The 21,170-nt window shown below is 51.4% G+C and overlaps 1 protein-coding gene across 2 annotated transcripts in view; it reads right to left on the reverse strand.

The window, feature by feature from the left end:
- OSGIN1 (oxidative stress induced growth inhibitor 1) overlaps positions 1-21,170 on the reverse strand; it is a 54,842-nt gene that overhangs the window by 30,004 nt on the left and 3,668 nt on the right. Inside the window, exon 1 of one of the 2 annotated variants that reach the window (XM_082366887.1) lies at positions 4,145-4,249. The exons of the other annotated variant lie outside the window; for it this stretch is intronic. The gene's annotated coding sequence lies outside the window, so the exon portion shown is untranslated. Of the gene's footprint in view, positions 1-4,144; positions 4,250-21,170 lie in introns of those variants that run through there. 2 annotated transcript variants of the gene reach the window in all.

Here is a 21,170-nt window from a genome sequence, read left to right on the forward strand (position 1 = left end):
CCTGCTGGCTGACCAGGGTGGAGGCACCCAGCCAAGGCCCTCCAGGACCCCCGGCTTGGCAGGAAGGACCCTGGTGGTGACTTGTCTCTCCTCCAAGGGTTTCATGTCCATCCTGCCCTCCCTCTGCTCAGCTCCGTGGCTACACCCGCCTGAGGAGAGGGGCGTGAGAGCTGGGTACAGAGTAATGCACCCACAGCCATGCCCAGGACTCGGGCGGGGAGGGGTGGGGACCACATCTACCTCGTACACCCTGCAGCACCTGCGCCTGGCTCAGGGTAGGCGGGCAACTTCTCTGACTGCCTGACCGCTGGACAAGGACCCAGCTGCTCTCAGTTGAGGCGGTCCTTCCAGTGAAGGAAGCCTGATTCCGGCGTTTTTGCCTTCCTTTCTTGGAGGGAGGGTAGTTTCCACCCTGACGCATCTGATGGCGAGGTGTACGGGGATGGCTTTACAGCAGCATTTCCCAAACTCACTGGCCACGCACCCTTTCTTCAAGGTGCATTTTGCAGAACTAGTGTTCCCTGGAACACACTTTGGGAACCCTGGGTTAGACGGTTCTATAAATAACCACTGTCACCCTTAGAGGCCTGGGCGCTGGGGTTTTAAAAGATTCCCCAGGTGATTCCCACGTGCAGCCAGGGTTGAGAATCACCGCTCCAGAGCTAGGTTCAGTGGGTGGGGCCAGAGGACCGTCCTTTGTACTGCGATCCTGGGTCACATTAATAAGGGCATCATGGGCTTCCCTGGTGGCGCAGTGGTTGAGAATCCGCCTGCCAACGCAGGGGACACGGGTTCGGGCCCTGGTCTGGGAAGATCCCACATGCCGCGGAGCAACTAGGCCCGTGAGCCACAACTACTGAGCCTGCGTGTCTGGAGCCTGTGCTCCGCGACAAGAGAGGCCGCGACAGTGAGAGGCCCGCGCACCGCGATGAAGAGTGGCCCCCGCTCGCCGCAGCTAGAGAAGGCCCTCGCACAGAAACGAAGACCCAACACAGCCAAAAATAAATAAAATAAATAAATTTTAAAAAAAAATTGAAGGCTTTAAAAAAAAAAAATAAGGGCATCACCTACAGAATGTGGGAGGTGGCGGTCCTGCTTGATTCAGCACCAATCGATAATCAACGGGAAGGGAAAGGCTCTCTGAGGAAGTGACGTTTCCACTAAGCCCGGAAGGATGGGTGAGGAGCCTCCAGGCAGAGAGGACAGCACTGACGAAGACCCTGGGGCTGGGAGGGCCTGGTGGGTGTGAGGGTGACAGTGGGATCAAGGGTGCCGAGCGCTGGGGGTGAAGAGAGGGGGTGATGGGGAGGAGGGTGGAGGCCCGGCCACACAGAGCTCTGAGAGGCAGTGTGGTGAGGAACCTGCCTCAGGGGTGCTTCCCAGCTGTGTGGCCTGGGCCAAGTGACTTAACCACTCTGGACCTCAGTTTCCCCACAGGTGGCATGAGGATAAAAATAGCAAGCCCTGCACAGGTTTGGGGACGGCCCTGAACGCTGAGAACTGTCCCCGACTCACGGGGAGCCCTGCAGAAAGGCTGGCCTCCGCCACCAGCCGCAGCGTCACATCATCATTATCAATGGAGGTGCCCAGGAGGCAGAGCCAGACTAGAAACCAGGCCACCGGGGGCCTGGGGTTCTGGGTCTTTCCCATTCCGACTGCTCCCTCCCACCGCTCCCTGCGTACACACCCTCATGCGTAAGTGTCGGCGCTGGCAGGGGCGTGGGGTCTGGATCCCTTCCAGGCCCCCCACGGGGAGCTTCTGTGTCTCTAACGCTGTGGCCACCTTCCTGGAGAGGAGGCTCGGCACCCCGCCCACCCCTGCAGGCCTGCCACCTCCTGCTCCGATGGGGCAAAGGCTACCGGGTCACGGGGGCCTCGCTGGCGCTCTGAAGGCGGGGGAGCGGCGCGCGTCCCTCCGTGCGATCCTCCTGGCTCTGGCCGGGACTGGGTGAGGCAGGGCCCTGGGCGGGGGCCTGACTCCGTGCCCCACCCTCCAGCTCCGGGCAGGCAGCGACCGGCAAAGGGAAGATGCAGCCAGGTGGAGAAGGGGGGACTCAAGAGGCAGGACCTGCCCGGCCACCTCGGCTCCCTGCACTGGGAAGCCCGCCCTGCCCGGGTGCCAGAGCCGGTTCCCCCTCTTCCCGCCAGCCCCCTCCCCAGAGCTGCTCTTCCTTCCTTCCAGCTGCTCAGAGGCAACCTTTACACCCCGACCCAATCAGCAGATCCCACCCACTGTACCTGCAAATGTATTTGGACTTTGACCACTTGACACCACCCCAGCTGCTGCCACATCTGTGCCCTGTGTTGCTGCAAACCTTCTAACTAAACCGGCCCATCCTCCAGGCAGCAGCTAGGACAGTCACATCAAACAAAGCTGGGGGGGGAGGGGGGAGAGGGAGGGGGGAGAGGGAGGGGGGAGAGGGAGGGGGGAGAGGGAGGGGGCCCTAGCCTTGCGACGACTTCCCTCTCACCTGGGGTGTAAACCAGTCCTTTGTGACCCGGCATCACCTGTCTGATCTCCTCTCCCGCCTCTCTGACTTCCTGGGCCTCCCCCAGGCTTGCTCCCACCATGGGGCCTTTGCACTTGCCCTTCCCTGGGCCTACGATGCTCTTTCCTCAGACATCCACGTGACTTGTTCCTCCAATCCATTTGGGTCTCTGCTCATATGTCTTCTCAGTGGCCAGAGCACTCTGTATAAAACAGCAGCTCCTGGGACTTCCCTGGTGGTCCAGTGGTAAAGAATCTGCCCTACAATGCAGGGGACTCGGGTTCGATCCCTGGTCAGGGAACTAAGATCCCACATGCCGCGGGGCAACTAAGCCGGCGCGCCACAACTACTGAGCCTGCGCGCCTCAACTAGAGAGCCTGTGTGCTGCAAACTACACAGCCCACAAGCCCTGGAGCCCGCGTGCCACAACAAGAGACGAGAAAACCCGCATGCCACAACTAGAGAGAAGCCCGCTCACCGCAATGAACAATCCCGCGTGCCACAGCTAAGACCCGATGCAGCCAAAAATAAAATAAATACATAATAAATAAATCTTAAAAAAAAAAATAGCAGCTCCTACCCTCCTCACCCAGCTGCCTCTTGCCACACAGCCCTCGCCACCACTTACACACTACACACTTACTTGCTCATTTGTTTGTCTGAATCCCCACACTGGGATCCCAGTTCCCAGAGGGCAGGGTGTTTTCTGTCCTGTTCCCTGGTGGATCACAAATGCCTAGGATGGGGCCTGGCACGTAGGTGTTCCATAAATACCACTGCATGAATTGGGCTTACGAGCACGCCTTAAGCGAGGGACAATTGAGACCAGAGGCTCCTGGGTTCCTTCCTCTGGGGCCGACCTTTCTGTTCCTGGAGACATAACATCAGAGGGGTCAGCTCTTCCAGGGCACCTCCAAACCCCTGGCTCCCTGGGAGCGTTGACTGGCCTTCAGGTTTCTCATCTGTAAATGAGGGGGTCGGCCTGGGCTCCTCCCCTGGGACTTTCCATCTCAGACGTTCTGGACGCCTGTCCTTCCCGTCCCCCCATCCGTTCTAATATCCAGGGGCTTGGGAGTGTCTAACAGGAATTGGCGGTCAGGGTGTAAGCTGAGCCACGTGAACTGCTACCAGGCAAACCCCATGTGTCTCCATGTCATTGTTTAGACATCATCACATCGTGGGGAGAGGAGTCTGGAGGAGAGGGTGGGTGGCCTCCCAGAAAATACATCCAAGTCCTAACCCCAGAAACTTACGAATGCGGCCAACTGAGAAAAAAGGGTCTTTGCAGATCAAAGTTAATCAAGTTAAGGAGATTGAGATGAGATCATTTGGATTTAGTGTGGCCCTAAATCCAATGACAAGTGTCCCTGTCACAGAGAGGGAGATCTGACAGGGACAGGGAAGGCCATGTGACCGCAGAGGCAGGGCCTGGAGTGATACAGTCACGAGCCAAGGGAGGACGCTCCCGCAGAGCCTGGGGGGTGGTGCGCTGCCCACGCCCTGAGCCGGGGCTCTGGCCCCGGGACCGTGAGAGAACACGTTTCTGTGGTGTTAAGACGCCCAGGTTGTGGTCGTTTGTTACGGCTGCCCCAGAAACCTCCCACAGGAGGGACTGCAGGGGATTAAAGCCTGAAGGGAGGGCTGCTGAGGATTACCTTTCCCTCCAAGTTTCAGCTCCGGCCTTTCAGCTCGGTCGCGCCCGGCTGCGTCCTGCTCCCGGTCCTGGGATTGGGGTGGGGTGCATCGGGCAGGGAGTGTTCCGGGTGCAGAACCACCTCCCCTGGGCCACGCCCGGGCAACGCCTGGCTCTGGGCAGCCTGGCTCTGCCTGAGCTCAGCTGCCGGTGGCTGTGGCCTGGAAGCCCCGAGAGCTCTGCCGTCAGCCTTGGAGGCCAGCCATTTAAACCAGGACAACAGATCGTGGGAGTGGTGTTCCACCAACCACCCGGAGGATGGGGTCGGGGGCGCCACTTACAGACCACTCACCCCACCCCCGGGGGCTCGGCGCCCCACCTGCATCACATCACGGGGCACCTCAGCTTCCCCACCGGGAAGCTGTGGTTACAGGCATTTCACAGACGAGGAAACGGACGCTGCACAAACTTCCCAAAGTGACCCCCGCAGAAAGTGGCAGGGCTGGGGTCAGGGCCCAGTGAGGCCGCACCGTCCCCTGTCCGGGGGGCGGGGGGAGGACTGGCTGGGGCCTTGGGCATCCCTGGGGGCTGCGTTCCTCTGCAGGACTCGAGGGGGGCCCTCACCGTGAAGCACGCGGTCTCCTGGGGGAGCTGGTTCGCCAGAGACTCTGAGTCAGAGCGCCCGGGCCTGTCTCCACCAGCCTGACACGGGGCCAAGGTGGCGCCAGAGGCCTAGGAGGACAGAGGCAGGGAGGGAGGCCTGGCCACCCTCTCCCCCTCGGCCCCGGAGTGGCAGGGGCGTGGGCACACTGGCGAGGGCTGCTTCTTGCGGAGGGTCCACAGGAGTCGGTGGGGAGCTGGCGCTCTGAGGAGAGCCCGGGCTCTGGGCTGAGATGGGAGTGATGGTGGCCACTTACGTGGGCTGATGACAAGGGACGATGACGGGTTCTGGCACCTTCTGCACGGGGGGGTGGGGTGGGGGGAGTGTGCTAGGGCCTCCAGAGGGAGCTCCCGTCACCCTCGCAGGGGAGGGACCAGAGTTAGCCCGCTTTACTGCTGGGGACACTGAGGCTCAGGGGTCACAGCGCTTTCCCCAGATCGCGTGACAGCAAGCACAGCCCTGGGGCTCCCGACCAGGCCCCCTGACTCCACAGCCCACAGGCTTAACCCTCCTCGCTCCGGGGCCACGGGGCCACAGGGCCTGGCCGCCACCTCTCTGGAGCTCCCCCTCCTCTCTGGCCCCTTCTCGCCGCAGGCCGCCTTCCCTACCTGGTGACAAGTAAGGCTGGGTTTGCAGGGCTGACAGGTGACCAGCGCTGGCTGGGGAGGAGTGGGCACAGTGGAGCTGGCCCTCCCCTGGGGGCACCCCGCCAACCTGGCCGTGGCATCAGGGGAGCAGGGGGACAGGAGGCCAGGCTGGCCTGTTTGTCGCATCACAAAGCCCTATCCTGGCGGGCGGGGGTCTGCGGGGGGGAAGCCTGGACAGCCTCTGCCCCGGGGTCCTGGCTGGGCCCCGCTCCTTCCCTCGCAGCACCTCCACCACAGCACCCTCGGCCTCAAGGGGGGCACCCTGAAAATGGGCACCTCTTGCCAAGGTGAGCCCGAGGCAAGGGGAGGTGGGCAAGAGGCCCCACAGTTGGGTGGTTCAGAACTCTGGTCTCGGGGGCAGACATCGCCACGGCCAGCCCACCGCCGCCCCGCATCCGTACCCCTCCCTCCCCCCGGCCTGAGTGAGCCAGAGCCCCTGAATCAGCTGCTCCTTTAACCCCGTCCTGTCTGAGCGAAGAACAGACGGCCTCAGGCGACCTACACGCAGAGGCGGGGTCACATCCAAAGCTGAACCCAGGAGCTGTACGAACAAAGAAGAGAAAGGGAAATCTCTCCCAGCAGCCTCAGGAGCAGCGGATTAAATCTCCACAAACAACTTGATGTGCCTGCATCTGTGGAATACCTGAATAGACAACGAATCATCCCAAATTGAGGAGGTGGACTTTGGGAGCTAAGATATGTATATATTTTTCCCTTTTTCTCTTTTTGTGAGTGTGTATGTGTGTGATTTTGTCTGTATAACTTTGCTTTTACCATTTGTCCTAGGGTTCTGTCTGTCCATTTTTTTTTTTTTTTAACTTTTAAAAAATTTTTTCTTAACAAGTATTTTTGACTTTTTATTTTAATAACTTTATTTTATTTTACTTTATTTTATTTTATCTCCTTCCTTCCCTCCTTCCTTCCTTGCTTCCTTCTTTCTTTCTATGTTTTCTCTGTTTTATTCTGAGCCATGTGGATGAAAGGCTCTTGGTGCTCCAGCCAGGCATCAGGGCTGTGCCTCTGAGGTGGGAGAGCCAAGTTCAGGACCCTGGTCCACAAGAGACCTCCCAACTCCACGTAATATCAAACGGTGAAAATCTCCAGGAGATCTCCATCTCAACACCAAGACCCAGCTCCACTCAACAACCAGCAAGCTACAGTGCTGGACACCCTATGCCAAACAACTAGCAAGACAGGAACACAGCCCCATCCATTAGCAGAGAGGCTGCCTAAAATCATAATAAGGCCACAGATACCCCAAAACACACCACCAGATGTTGACCTGCCCACCAGAAAGACAAGATCCAACCTCATCCACCAGAACACAGTCACTAGTCCCCTCCACCAGGAAGCCTATACAACCCACTGAACCAAACTTAGCCACTGGGGGCAGATACCAAAAACAACAGGAACTACGAACCTGCAGCCTGCGAAAAGGAGACCCCAAACACAGTAAGATAAGCAAAATGAGAAGACAGAAAAACACACAGCACATGAAGGAGCAAGGGAAAAACCCACCAGACCTAACAAATGAAGAGGAAATAGGCAGTCTACCTGAAAAATAATTCAGAATAATGATAGTAAAGGTGATCCAAAATCTTGGAAATAGAATGGAGAAACTACAAGAAACATGTAACAAGGACCTAGAAGAACTAAAGAGCAAACAAACAGTGATGAACAACACAATACATGAAATTAAAAATTCTCTAGAAGGAATCAATAGCAGAATAACAGAGGCAGAAGAACGGAAAAGTGACCTGGAAGATGAAATAGTGGAAATAACTACTGCAGAGCACAATAAAGAAAAAAGAATGAAAAGAATTGAGGACAGTCTCAGAGACCTTGGGGACAACATTAAACGCACCAACATTCGAATTATAGGGGTCCCAGAAGAAGAAGAGAAAAAGAAAGGGACTGAGAAAAATTTTGAAGAGATTACAGTTGAAAACTTCCTTAATATGGGAAAGGAAATAGTTAATCACGTCCAGGAAGCACAGAGAGTCCCATACAGGAAAAATCCAAGGAGAAACACGCCAAGACACATATTGATCAAACTACCAAAAATTAAATACAAAGAAAAAATATTAAAAGCAGCAAGGGAAAAACAACAAATAACACGCAAGGGACTCCCCATAAGGTTAACAGCTGATCTTTCAGCAGAAACTCTGCAAGCCAGAAGGGAGTGGCAGGACATATTTAAAGTGATGAAGGAGAAAAACCTACAACCAAGATTATTCTACCCAGCAAGGATCTCATTCAGATTTGATGGAGAAATTAAAACCTTTACAGAGAAGCAAAAGCTAAGAGAATTCAGCACTACCAAACCAGCTTTACAACAAATGCTAAAGGAACTCCTCTAGGCAGGAGACACAACAGAAGGAAAAGACCTACAATAACAAACCCAAAACAATTAAGAAAATGGTAATAGGAATATACATATCGATAATTACCTTAAATGTAAATGGATTAAATGTTCCAACCAAAAGACATAGACTGGCTGAATGGATACAAAAACAAGACCCGTATATATGTTGTCTACAAGAGACCCACTTCAGACCTAGGGACACATACAGACTGAAAGTGAGGGGTTGGAAAAAGATATTCCATGCAAATGGAAATCAAAAGAAAGTTGGAGTAGCAATTCTCATATCAGACAAAATAGACTTTAAAATAAAGACTATTACAAGAGACAAAGAAGGGCACTACATAATGATCAAGGGATCGATCCAAGAAGAAGATATAACAATTGTAAATATTTATGCACCCAACACAGGAGCACCTCAATACATAAGGCAAATACTAACAGCCATAAAAGGGGAAATCGACAGTAACACAATCATAGTAGGGGACTTTAACACCCCACTTTCACCAATGGACAGATCATCCAAAATGAAAATAAATAAGGAAACACAAGCCTTAAATGATACATTAAACAAGATGGACTTAATTGATATTTATAGGACATTCCATCCAAAAACAACAGAATACACATTCTTCTCAAGTGCTCATGGAACATTCTCCAGGATAGATCATATCTTGGGTCACAAATCAAGCCTTGGTAAATTTAAGAAAATTGAAATCGTATCAAGTATCTTTTCCGACCACTACGCTATGAGACTAGATATCAATTACAGGAAAAAATCTGTAAAATATACAAACATATGGAGGCTAAACAATACACTACTAAATAATCAAGAGATAACTGAAGAAATCAAAGAAGAAATAAAAAAATACCTAGAAACAAATGACAATGAAAACACAACGACCCAAAACCTATGGGATGCAGCAAAAGTAGTTCTAAGAGGGAAGTTTATAGCAATACAATCCTACCTTAAGAAACAAGAAAAATCTCAAATAAACAACCTAACCTTACACCTAAAGCAATTAGAGAAAGAAGAACAAAAAACCCCCAAAGTTAGCAGACGGAAGGAAACCATAAAGATCAGATCAGAAATAAATGAAAAAGAAAGGAAGGAAACAATAACAAAGATCAATAAAACTAAAAGCTGGTTCTTTGAGAAGAAAAACAAAATTGATAAACCATTAGCCAGACTCATGAAGAAAAAAAGGGAGAAGACTCAAATCAACAGAATTAGAAATGAAAAAGGAGAAGTAACAACTGACACTGCAGAAATACAAAGGACCATGAGAGATTACTACAAGCAACTCTATGCCAATAAAATGACAACCTGGAAGAAATGGACAAATTCTTAGAAATGCACAACCTTCTGAGACTGAACCAGGAAGAAATAGAAAATATGAACAGACCAATCACAAGCACTGAAATTGAAACTGTGATTTAAAATCTTCCAACAAACAAAAGCCCAGGACCAGATGGCTTCACAGGCGAATTCTATCAAACATTTAGAGAAGAGCTAACGCCTATCCTTCTCAAACTCTTCCAAAATATAGCAGAGGGAGGAACACTCCCAAACTCATTCTACGAGGCCACCATCACCCTGATACCAAAACCAGACAAAGATGTCACAAAGAAAGAAAACTACAGGCCAATATCACTGATGAATATAGATGCAAAAATCCTCAACAAAATACTAGCTAACAGAATCCAACAACACATTAAAAGGATCATACACCATGATCAAGTGGGGTTTATCCCAGGGATGCAAGGATTCTTCAATATACGCAAATCAATCAACGTGATACACCACATTAACAAATTGAAGGAGAAAAACCAGATGAACATCTCAATAGATGCAGAGAAATCTTTCAACAAAATTCAACACCCATTTATGATAAAAGCCCTGCAGAAAGTAGGCATAGAGGGAACTTTCCTCAACATGATAAAAGCCATATATGACAAACCCATAGCCAACATCGTCCTCAATGGTGAAAAACTGAAACCATTTCCACTAAGATCAGGAACAAGACAAGGTTGCCCACTCTCACCACTATTATTCAACATAGTTTTGGAAGTTTTAGCCACAGCAATCAGAGAAGAAAAAGAAATAAAAGGAGTCCAAATCGGAAAAGAAGAAGTAAAGCTGTCACTGTTTGCAGATGACACGATACTATACATAGAGAATCCTGAAGATGCTACCAGAAAACTACTAGAGCTAATCAATGAATTTGGTAAAGTAGCAGGATATAAAATTAATGCACAGAAATCTCTAGCATTCCTATACACTAATGATGAAAAATCTGAAAGTGAAATTAAGAAAACACTCCCATTTACCACTGCAACAAAAAGAATAAAATATCTAGGAATAAACCTACCTAAGGAGACAAAAGACCTGTATGCAGAAAATTATAAGACACTGATGAAAGAAATTAAAGATGATACAAATAGATGGAGAGATATACCATGTTCTTGGATTGGAAGAATCAACATTGTGAAAATGACTCCACTACCCAAAGCAATCTACATATTCAATGCAATCCCTATCAAATTACCACTGGCATTTTACACAGAACTAGAACAAAAAATTTCACAATTTGTATGGAAACACAAAAGACCCCGAATAGCCAAAGCAATCTTGAGAAAGAAAAATGGAGCTGGAGGAATCAGGCTCCCTGACTTCAGACTATACTAGAAAGCTACAGTAATCCAGACAGTATGGTACTGGTACAAAAACATAAATATAGATCAAAAGAACAGGATAGAAAGCCTAGAGATAAACCCATGCACATATGGTCACTTTATCTTTGATAAAGGAGGCAAGAATATACAGTGGAGAAAAGACAGCCTCTTCAATAAGTGGTGCTGGGAAAACTGGACAGGTACATGTAAAAGTATGAAATTAGAACACTCCCTAACACCATACACAAAAATAAACTCAAAATGGATTAAAGACCTAAATGTAAGGCCAGACACTATCAAACTCTTAGAGGAAAACATAGGCAGAACACTCTATGACATAAATCACAGCAAGATTCTTTTTGACCCAGCTCCTAGAGAAATGGAAATAAGAACACAAATAAACAAATGGGACCTAATGAAACTTAAAAGCTTTTGCACAGCAAAGGAAACCACAAATAAGATGAAAAGACAACCCTCAGAATGGGAGAAAATATTTGCAAATGAAGCAACTGACAAAGGATTAATCTCCAAAATACACAAGCAGCTCATGCAGCTCAATATCAAAAAAACAAACAATCTAATCCAAAAATGGGCAGAAGACCTAAACAGACATTTCTCCAAAGAAGATATACAGATTGCCAACAAACACATGAAAGAATGCTCAACATCATTAATCATTAGAGAAATGCAAATTAAAACTACAATGAGATATCATCTCACACCGGTCAGAATGGCCATCACCAAAAAATCTACAAACAATAAATGCTGGAGAGGGTGTGGAGAAAAGGGAACCCTCTTGCACTGTTGGTGGGAACGTAAATTGATACAGCCACTATGGAGAACAGTATGGAGGTTCCTTAAAAAACTAAAAATAGAACTACCATGTGACCCAGCAATCCCACTACTGGGCATATGCCCAGAGAAAACCATAATTCAAAAAGAGTCATGTACCACCATGTTCACTGCAGCTCTATTTATAATAGCCAGGACATGGAAGCAACCTAAGTGTCCATCGACAGATGAATGGATAAAGAAGATGTGGCACATATATACAATGGAATATTACTCAGCCATAAAAGAAACGAAATTGAGTTATTTGTAGTGAGGTGGATGGACCTAGAGTCTGTCATACAGAGTGAAGTAAGTCAGAAAGAGAAAAACAAATACCATATGCTAACACATATATATGGAATCTAAGAAAAAAAAAATGGTCATGAAGAACCTAGGGGCAAGACGGGAATAAAGACACAGACCTACTAGAGAATGGACTTGAGGATATGGGAAGGGGGAAGGGTAAGCTGTGACAAAGTGAGAGAGTGGCATGGACATATATACACTACCAAAAGTAAAACAGATAGCTAGTGGGAAGCAGCGGCATAGCACAGGGAGATCAGCTTGGTGCTTTGTGACCACCTAGAGGGGTGGGATAGGGAGGGTGGGAGGGAGGGAGACACAAGAGGGAAGAGACATGGGAACATATGTATTTGTATAACTGATTCACTTTGTTATAAAGCAGAAACTAACACACCATTGTAAAGCAATTATACTCCAATAAAGATGTTAAAAAAAAAAGTCTACACGTAACAAATGCTGGAGAGGGTGTGAAGAAAAGGGAACCCTCTTACACTGTTGGTGGGAATGTAAATTGGTACAGCCACTATGGAGAACAGTATGGACATTCCTTAAAAAAACTAAAAGTAAAGCTACCAAAAGATCCAGCAATCCCACTCCTGGGCATATGTCCAGACAAAACTGTAATTCAAAAAGATACATGTACCCCTATGTTCACAGCAGCACTATTCACAATAGCCAAGATGTGGAAACAACCGAAATGTCCATTGACAGAGGAATGGATAAAGAAGATGTGGTACATATACACAGTGGAATACTGCTCAGCCATAAAAAAAGAATGACATAATGCCATTTGTCGCAACATGGATGGACCTAGAGATTATCATACTAAGTCAGAAAGAGAAAGACAAATACCATATGATATCACCTATATACGCAATCTCAAATATGACACAAATAAGCTTCTCTATGAAACAGAAATAGACTCACAGATCTGGAGAACAGATTCGTGGTTGCCAAGGGGGAGGAGGAATGGGGGAGGGATGGATTGAGAGTTTGGGATTAGCAGATGCAAACTATTATATAGAGAATGGATAAACAACAACGTCCTACCGTATAGCACAGGGAACTATATTCAATATCCTGTGACAAACCATAATGGAAAAGAATGTATATACATGTATAACTGAAGACTTTGCTGTACAGCAGAAATTAACACAACATTGTAAGTCAACTATACTTCAATAAAAAAAATAAATTATTTAAAAAAAACAAGCCCCCATCAGGGGCCAAGAAAAATTTTTTTTTACTGGCTTACATCTGTTTTATAAACTAAAATGGTTACATTTACTTATTGTAAATTCAGTAATGGCCCCATAGCTCATAAGTGATGACACCAGGGTTAGAACCCGTATCTGGGTTCAGATAAATTAGGTCCTAACCTCTACTGTCACAGGTAGTCTTTGTGATGACAAAATCGAAGGGAAAAAAGTACTGTAAAGCTACAGTTTTTATGTGTCTGAAGGTCACCCACAGAACAAAGATGACAGTACAGTTATGTCTGGGGGTTCTGTGGACGGGGCCGTAGGTTGGGATGGTCAGAAAATACAGGCGTATCTAACTCATGAACCGTCCTGGCCTTCTGGGCGGCTACACTTGGTCCTGCCAAAATCCCTTGGATTTCTGCCATCGGAAAGGAAGGGCCTGACAGTTGAATGATGTGTCTTCCTTCTCATCTAAGCCCTTCTGCCGCTCCAGTGCCCCCTCTGCTCTGAAGCGGCGCTGTGTCTGCTGGTGACAGCACAGCCAGCCAACCACCGGTGCTGGGCACAGCGGCCTTTTGATTCAAGGACATAAAGCAAGGGACACGGAGAGTGTTCCTCTGGGCTCGACTGGTGTCACTGCAGGAGTGGAGGTTAAGGTTGGAGGGACAGAGGTGTCACGTGTTTGTTAATAAATTTCTCTCATGTGTGACGTGTAAGACCCTCAAAAGCCCATGCCCCTGGCAGGCCCCCTCCTGCCTGGCTTCAGGCCAGGACTGATGAGTCCCATGGCTGTTTCAACACATGACCTTCCTCTTCGGAAGGTCAGCTATCAGCTGCTTCTTTGGAGGGTGGCAGCCTCATGATCCTGAGGTCTTGGGTAAAAAACTTTCAGCGGCAAGGCTGTTCTGAGAATTGCAGAAATTGGAACCGAAGGGTTTGGGATGTCCGGTGCTTATTTCAACAAGCTGACCCGTCTCTGTGGTTGCACAGAACCCAGAGAGAGCGCTGAGTCATGCAGACAAAAAGCTGCAACTGGTCAGAGTTTAAGGCAGTTGTCGGTGTTGGCTGCAAATGAACAGATTTGGGGGCAAGCCTGGGTATTCGGAGCCTGATGAAGCTGAGATTACCTGGTGCCCCAAGCCCCCGTATGCTAGCGTTTGAGGCACCACATTTATGGATGGGCTCTTTCTGCTGCACATCTGAGAGCATCTCGCTGCCCGGCAGACACCATGCTGGCCTTACTCGTCAAATATCTCACAGCCGCAGAATGGCCGCCAACACCAGCATCCGTGCAGGGAGCTGACGTGCAGGCCCGTGTGCAGATTTTTAAGCGAAAGCTTAATACAGCGTTCGCAGAGCTCCGGGAGGCCCACAGAGCCTGGACAGTCCCCCAGCATCAGGGCGCCAACCGCTGGCCACGTGGGGCTGGGGAGCCGCCCGTCTCCTGGCCCCCGAGGGCAGCATCTCCGGCTGAAACGCCGGGTTCTGAGTTCTGCCTGCACGTGGCTTTCCTTCCGGCCCTCGTACTGACCGCTGGCCCCTCGAGAGCACATCTGCAGCAACTGCCGTCGATAAGCCCAAGGGAAAAGCTCACTGTGTGTGTCCAGAGACAGGGTCCTTCAGAAGTTTCCCGAAGTGTGAGGTGTGCGTGAATCTGGAGGCTCTTGGACAAAGCCAGCACCTCGTTGAATCTTTTTCTGATTCTCATTCTTCCAAAAGTCTTCTGAGGACTTTCTGGATCTTCAAGGGGAACGTCTGTAAGTCTGTTTGGTGCTTTGTCCATCTTTCTCACTCCCTAACGTGCATCTCAGAAGGCAACCAAATTTATCTAGAATGTTGTAATACTGCTTTGTTTTTGATGTATTATTTTTACTCTTAACTTCTATTTATTGACAGGAAACACTGAGTGTTTCTTTATGGCAGTGATATAAAAATCGCCCTGGTGGTTACCAAACGTCTGAAGTTTGAGGCCACAGCCTCTACATTGAGCGGGAGGGATTTGTGATCTGGGCTCTGTGCCTGAACCAGAAAGCCATGTCTTGAGTCAGCCTGCACGGTGACCCATCTGAGGGCCTGGGGAGGGGGTGCCCTGGGACATCTGCGAACACGCCCACTCCTGCTCCACTGGAGACGACCAGCAGCTCCGGCTGGGGGGCCCCCAAGAGCCTGCGGGGAAACTTGGCGAAAGCCAGCGGAGCAGCAGACTTGGACAGCTCAGGTCGCTGCAGCGGTTCTGAGCGCCGTTAGCTCCTGTGAGAGGATGGGAAGCCTGCTGTGCATGATCTGGGTGCAGGTTTCACACCCGCCCGGGGGCTGGGGGTGGCGGGTGGGTTTGTTACTTGCTAAGTTGTGATTAAAGTCCCCAAGTTCGGGCTTCCCTGGTGGCGCAGTGGTTGAGAATCCGCCTGCCAATGCAGGGGACATGGGTTCGAGCCCTGGTCTGGGAAGATCCCACATGCCACGGAGCAACTAAGCCTGTGCGCCACAACTACTGAGCCTGTGCTCTAGAGCCCGCGAGCCACAACTACTGAGCCCGTGTGCCACAACTACTGAAGCCCACGCACCTAGACCCTGTGCTCCGCAACAAGAGAAGCCACCGCAGTGAGAAGTCCGCGCACCGCAACAAAGAGCAGCCCCAGCTCGCCGCAACTAGAGAAAGCCCGCGCGCAGCAACGAAGACCCAACGCAGCCAAAAATAAGTCAATAAATAAATTTATATCTATATAAAAAAAAGTCCCCAAGTTCAGGAAAGGAAGAGGCAACACCGCCATCTTGTGGCCAATAGTGTGCACAGCACCCGCGATGCCTGCTGATTGGGATCCAGGCTCAGAACCATTTTTAGCATCAGACAGGTTTCTGACGCTGCTGACAGTGGCAAAGGGGGATTTGTGGCCTCCTTGCCTCTCCAGCCACGGCAGGTCACCACTCACGGAGCCACCACACCTAAGAGGCTGCGTGCCGCAGACACCGTGCTGGGTTCCAGACCTACATCTCCCCTCAAATCCCCCCTCACAGCCCCAGGACTGGGCGCTACCACCAGCATTCCCTGCAGACCTGCCTTCACTGCCAGGCGGGGGACCTGGGGACACTGTGTAGCTCGGGAGAGGTGGAAGTGGGATTGTGGAGAGAAGCATGTCTTTTAACTTCCCTTTTTTGTGTTTAAAGGGAACTTGCCCTGTAGGTCTCAGGTCACACAGCAGGGCTGTAAGAGCAGCTCCCAGGCCCATCCCTCTGGGCCTCAGCGTCTTCAGCTGTCAGTGGGGACAATGGCGCTCCTGTAACAGGCCCCCTCGGGGTCTTCAGACTGAATGCAAGTCATCACCCAGAACATGCCTGCACCCAACAGCCCTCCATCAAGGCAGCTGGGATTGTGCTTCCTGGGCAGGAACTGGATTTGGAGGAAGTGAGGTCTTGTGGGTTCCTGGGGTGGGTGGGGGGGATTGTGTCCTATTCCCACACAGCAGCCCCAGGGGGCAGGACTCTGTGGGGAGAGCCAGGGCAGGGGGCCAAGCCTGGCCAGAAAGACCCTGCCCGTAAGGGGCCGTGATGCGGGGCGCCCGGGGTGATTGTCGCTGTCAAAGCCAGGGGACCCTCGGCAGGTGGCTGCGTTGCGTTGTCGATACCCATGTGCGCGTCCTTGGGGGGCAGACCATAGAACTGGCGGTCCAAACTGGGACACTTCCGAGAGGAAAGGGACGCTCTCGTAACAATTATGCCAGGATAGGGGCACCTCGGACGCGGGTTGCCCCAGGCAAGCAAGGACGACGGTCACTCTTGTCATCAGGTGGGCAGGTGGCAAGTGAAGACGTGGATGGAGATGAGATTCTCTAGGGGAAAGAAGGGACTCCTGCGATCAGGCCTTGAGGGACCATCTGCCACGACTTGAGGCTGGGGGGAGGAGGCAGCAGGACGGCCAGGAGCGCGGCCTCTCAGGGCGCCGATAGTGACGGGGAAGGGCACGTTCCCCAGCCCTGACTGCTGCCCAGAGGGCACCTGCTGGGTATACCCCTTCGGGGTGGCTGGGAGTGTCGCAGAGCTGGTGAGAGGTGGACCCCAGAGCCGGGTGAGGGGATGGAGCAAGTGCCCGTGGCAGTCCCCTCTGGAGCAGCGTGAAAAGAGCCTCACCTCTCCCCCAGGAAAACAGCGTTTGGAATACCTAAGGCAGCTCTCTGGTCTCCCTCCCTCCCTGCCAGAGTTATCAAGGAGGGACTAAATTTTGCTCAGGATGCGCTGTCTAGTGCACAGGAAGGAGGGCTGCGTTTCTCCAGTGGATGGAAAATACATACTGAGCCCCTGCTACGAGCCAGGTATGGCGGGAAGATTCACAGCAACGTACTTGAAACGGACAAGCCTGGGGGGGGTTCCAGCCTTTGTCACCCATACACACCAGGCTCTGGGGTAGGTGGGCTACGGCCCGCCCCCGCCCCCCTCCTCCTAGGAACCGTCCCCCCGACACTTGTCACCTCCCATCGCCATGGGAACAGTGGACGCCACCCGCAACCGCTCCACTCGACTGGTACAGAGACAGAGTCGCCTTCCAGCTGGACCCCTCGCGGGGCCTGTCTCCAGTCTCCAGACTGGGCCGATCATCTCTCCGCCCTGCCCACGGCTGAGGCCGGGTAACTAGCGGCGGGGCGACCCAGAGAGATGGTCTCTACAGCGGTGGGGCTGTGGGCAGACCCCTGGGCTGAAGCGGGTCTCCAGAATGTGGCGAGGCCTTGGAAGAGAGCGGAGAGGGCAGCGGAGAAGATGCGGGGGCCCTGGGCAGGTGGCAGGCCTGCTCTGCTCTCCCGCGGCTCGCGGGGCCCTGCTGTCTCCGCCCACGTGTGCTCAGCAGCTCTGCCCTCCTCCGGTGGATTTTCTGAGCTGAGGTTCTCTGCCCTGAACTGGCTGGAGCTGAGCGTCCGTCCCTGAACCACTGGCAAATACCGACTGCTCAGATTTTAGAGAAGACACTGGATTTAAACCTTTCCAGCAGCCTCCCCCTTGCTCGAGTTTTAGTGTCACAACACCTCCATCCCTGGCCGTCTTCCCCGCCGGGCTGCCCTCCCGACTCCACCCCCCTCACTCCCGCCACGGCGCTGGCTCCTGCCCTGGGGCTCTGCTTGCGCCCTGAGGTTGGAAGGCAGGGCGGCGTGCACGGCGCGGGGCAGGCCTGGGCTCGGGCCCCAGCTCCAGCCCCAGCAGCTGCTCAGCCTTCCCAGAGCCTCAGTTTCCTCATCTGTAAATGACAATCACTCCCGCAGGCTTCGGGGTTGGCAGGTGCGGAGAACATCCGGCCCAGAGCAGAGATAAACGCTGCTTCTTCCTCCTTTCCTCGATGACTAAGCATTAGCTACTCGAGAAGTCAGAAAGAGAAAAACAAATACCATATGCTAACACATATATATGGAATCTAAGAAAAAAAAACGGTCCTGAAGAACCTAGGGGCAGGACAGGAATAAAGACGCAGATGTAGAGAATGGACTTGAGGACACGGGGAGGGGGAAGGGTAAACTGGGACGAAGTGAGAGAGTGGCATGGACATATATACACTACCAAATGTAAAACAGCTAGTGGGAAGCAGCCGCATAGCACAGGGAGACCAGCTCCGTGCTTTGTGACCACCTAGACGGGTGGGATGGGGTGGTGGGAGGCAGACGCAAGAGGGAGGAGATCTGGGGATATATGTACATGTATAGCTGATTCACTGTTATACAGCAGAAGTTAACACACCAGTGTAAAGCAATTATCCTCCAATAAAGATGTTAAAAAAAAATTAGCTAGTCGAGAAATGCAAATGCAATCAGAAAAGAAGAAAAAAAAGAAAAAAAAAAACAAGGACGAGAAAGAGACCTGGGGTCACTCTACCGATTTTGCTAAACTGCAAATAATGCAGCAGCTTTCTGTGGTGAATAGGAATCACGGAGTAGCTTTTGTTTCTATCCAAGAAGAGATCAAAATGGACTTTATATTCCAACGAATATAAAGCCACAAACAGAACACGGCCCTCTTGCAGAAGTGTTATGCCCCTAGATGACCGACAGAGGGCAGAGCTGTGCAACCCTCAGCTGCCCTAGATCTAGAGGGCAGAGAAGGTCCAGCCCTCTGAGATGGAAGATGGGGTGGGTGGTGCAGAGGAATAATGGAGGGGGGCAGGCATCAGAGTGGCTCAAGCCAGCATGGGAGAGCCGGCTCAGGGCTTGCTGGACAAGGTAGCAGCTGGGAGAGCTCAGAGCTTGGGCCAAGCCACCGAACCTGGGGATCCTCATCTGAAAGTGAGGTGCTGCTTAGCTGCCAGGGGCGGTGAGGACGCCTCAGTGCACAGAAGTTCCTGGGAACGAATTAGTGCACTCAGTCACCTTATAGAACAGAAGCCAGAAAACCATCACAACTCTAATTTCCAAAGAGGGGGACGATGGATTCCAGAACCTACATCCGGGTGAGTGTGACGGTGGTCCCAGAGTCCAGATGTATAAACATCTGTAATAAAGACAACAGCTGGTGCCTTTTCAAAGCTTTATGCACTTCATCTCCTTGGAGCCTCTCAGCAGCCCTTGAGGTAGGTGCTGTGGTTACCCCCATTTAAAGATGGGGAAACGGGCAAGATGAGGGCAGGTGGTTTGCTCCAGGCCACCCAGCTGGGAAGCGGTGGGGTCGGGATTTGAACCCGACACTGGCTGGAGCCAAAGCTGGTGGCGTCAACCATTATGGCACCTACTGCCTTTCAGAACAAAACCGCCCACGAACAAGTCAGAGCAAGTCAGCCCCAAGGCCACTTGCAGCCCTGGAAACGGAATTAATCTGAATTCCAGAACAGCCCAAGACTGCTGGACAACAGGCTGGAGAGATCTGGGATCTGTCTGAACCACAGACCCCAAAGCAATGAGAGAGGAGAAGAGCCGTGCACGGGAAAGGAGGGGAGAACAGCCACCCCACGGGTGGGGTCTGTAGGGTGCGGGCTGGGAATGCCAGGGGGAGGAGGCTCTGTGCTGGGGAGGGGCGGAGGGGGCTGCAGCCTTGAACCCAGGGCGCTGTGGAAACTGACTACTAATGACAATCTACTGAGCTCTTACTGTGAGCCCACCATACTGCCAGGCACTTTACAGAGGAAGATCCGGTGGTCAGAGTGATGGCTTGAGAGCAAGTGGGATGGAAAACAGGTCTGGGAGACACCGTCCATGCTCCCGTTACTGCATCCCCCTTGCGATAATGCCCCCGGGGAGTGGGTTGTACTCTTCCGTAGGATGTAAATTCGCAACGTGAGGAGGGTCCGTGAGTAAACTTCTGTTGCCTCCAAACCCAGCTGCTGATTCTGACTCCTGCCTGGCTGCCATTGCCAGAGGACAACATACGCACAACTGGGCAGTCTGACCATCCCTCAGAGGAAGTGGGCGGCTGGGCTGTTTCAGCCATCTTCTGCCCTGCTAGGGCTTGCAGGGTAAGTGTGGGAAGTGAAGGGGGTTCCCTGTAACACACATGAAGTGAGGGGGATTCCAGCCCAGTGCACTGCAATGGAAGCGTCACAAGCTTTCCCTTCAGTGATGTGGACTGAGGCACGGAGCCCTTATCCAGCCAGCTACATCCATCAGCTCAGTCCGCTCCGGCTGCTGTAACAAAATACCACAGACTGGGTGGCTTAAAACAGCAGAAACTGGTTGCTGACAATTCTGGAGGCTGGAAATCTGAGATTGGGGGGCAGCACGGTTGGGTGAGGGCCCTCTTTCAGCTGCAGAACTCTCCTAGGGAGCTTCGTGAGGTCGTGAGTTGTAAGGACACTAATGCCATTCAGGAGGGGTCCACCCTCACGACCTAATCACCTCCCAGAGGCCCCACCTCCTAATGCCATCACCTTTGGGGGTTAGGATTCAACATGTAAGTTTTGGTGGGACATAAACATTCAGAGCACGGCACCACCCATCCACCCATCATCCAGTCTTCGCAGAACACCTAAATGTAACACATTACAAGAAATAAGGTTTGAAAAAAAGAAAGAAAGAAAGAAGGTTTGATAAAAATGGAAAATTACTGATGGTTGTGGAAGCTGGGTGGTATGTACCTAGGGTCATTACACTATTTTCTCCACTTCTGTGTATTTTGTTTGAAGATTCCCATATAAGAGGTTGAACAGAGATAAGGCGTGCAGTGTGGGAATCAGGGGCTGCGGTCTCAGGGGCCGCCTGCCACACGGAAGCAGTTGGTGCCTTAACTTTTTCCAAGCTCCTGGAGGGCGGCGACTTCAGGCCTGCAGAGCCCAGGGGCCTTCACCATCAGCTCAAAGCAAAACCGAGAAAGAGGGGGCTGCTTCCACCAGGATACAGAAAAGGCACAATTTCTAGCAGTGACCGCGGTCACGTTGTCTGTTACCAGGCAACAAGTGACACGAA

This window comes from Balaenoptera borealis (genome assembly GCF_965194805.1).
Source record: "Balaenoptera borealis genome assembly, chromosome: 19".
Lineage (NCBI taxonomy): Eukaryota > Metazoa > Chordata > Mammalia > Artiodactyla > Balaenopteridae > Balaenoptera > Balaenoptera borealis.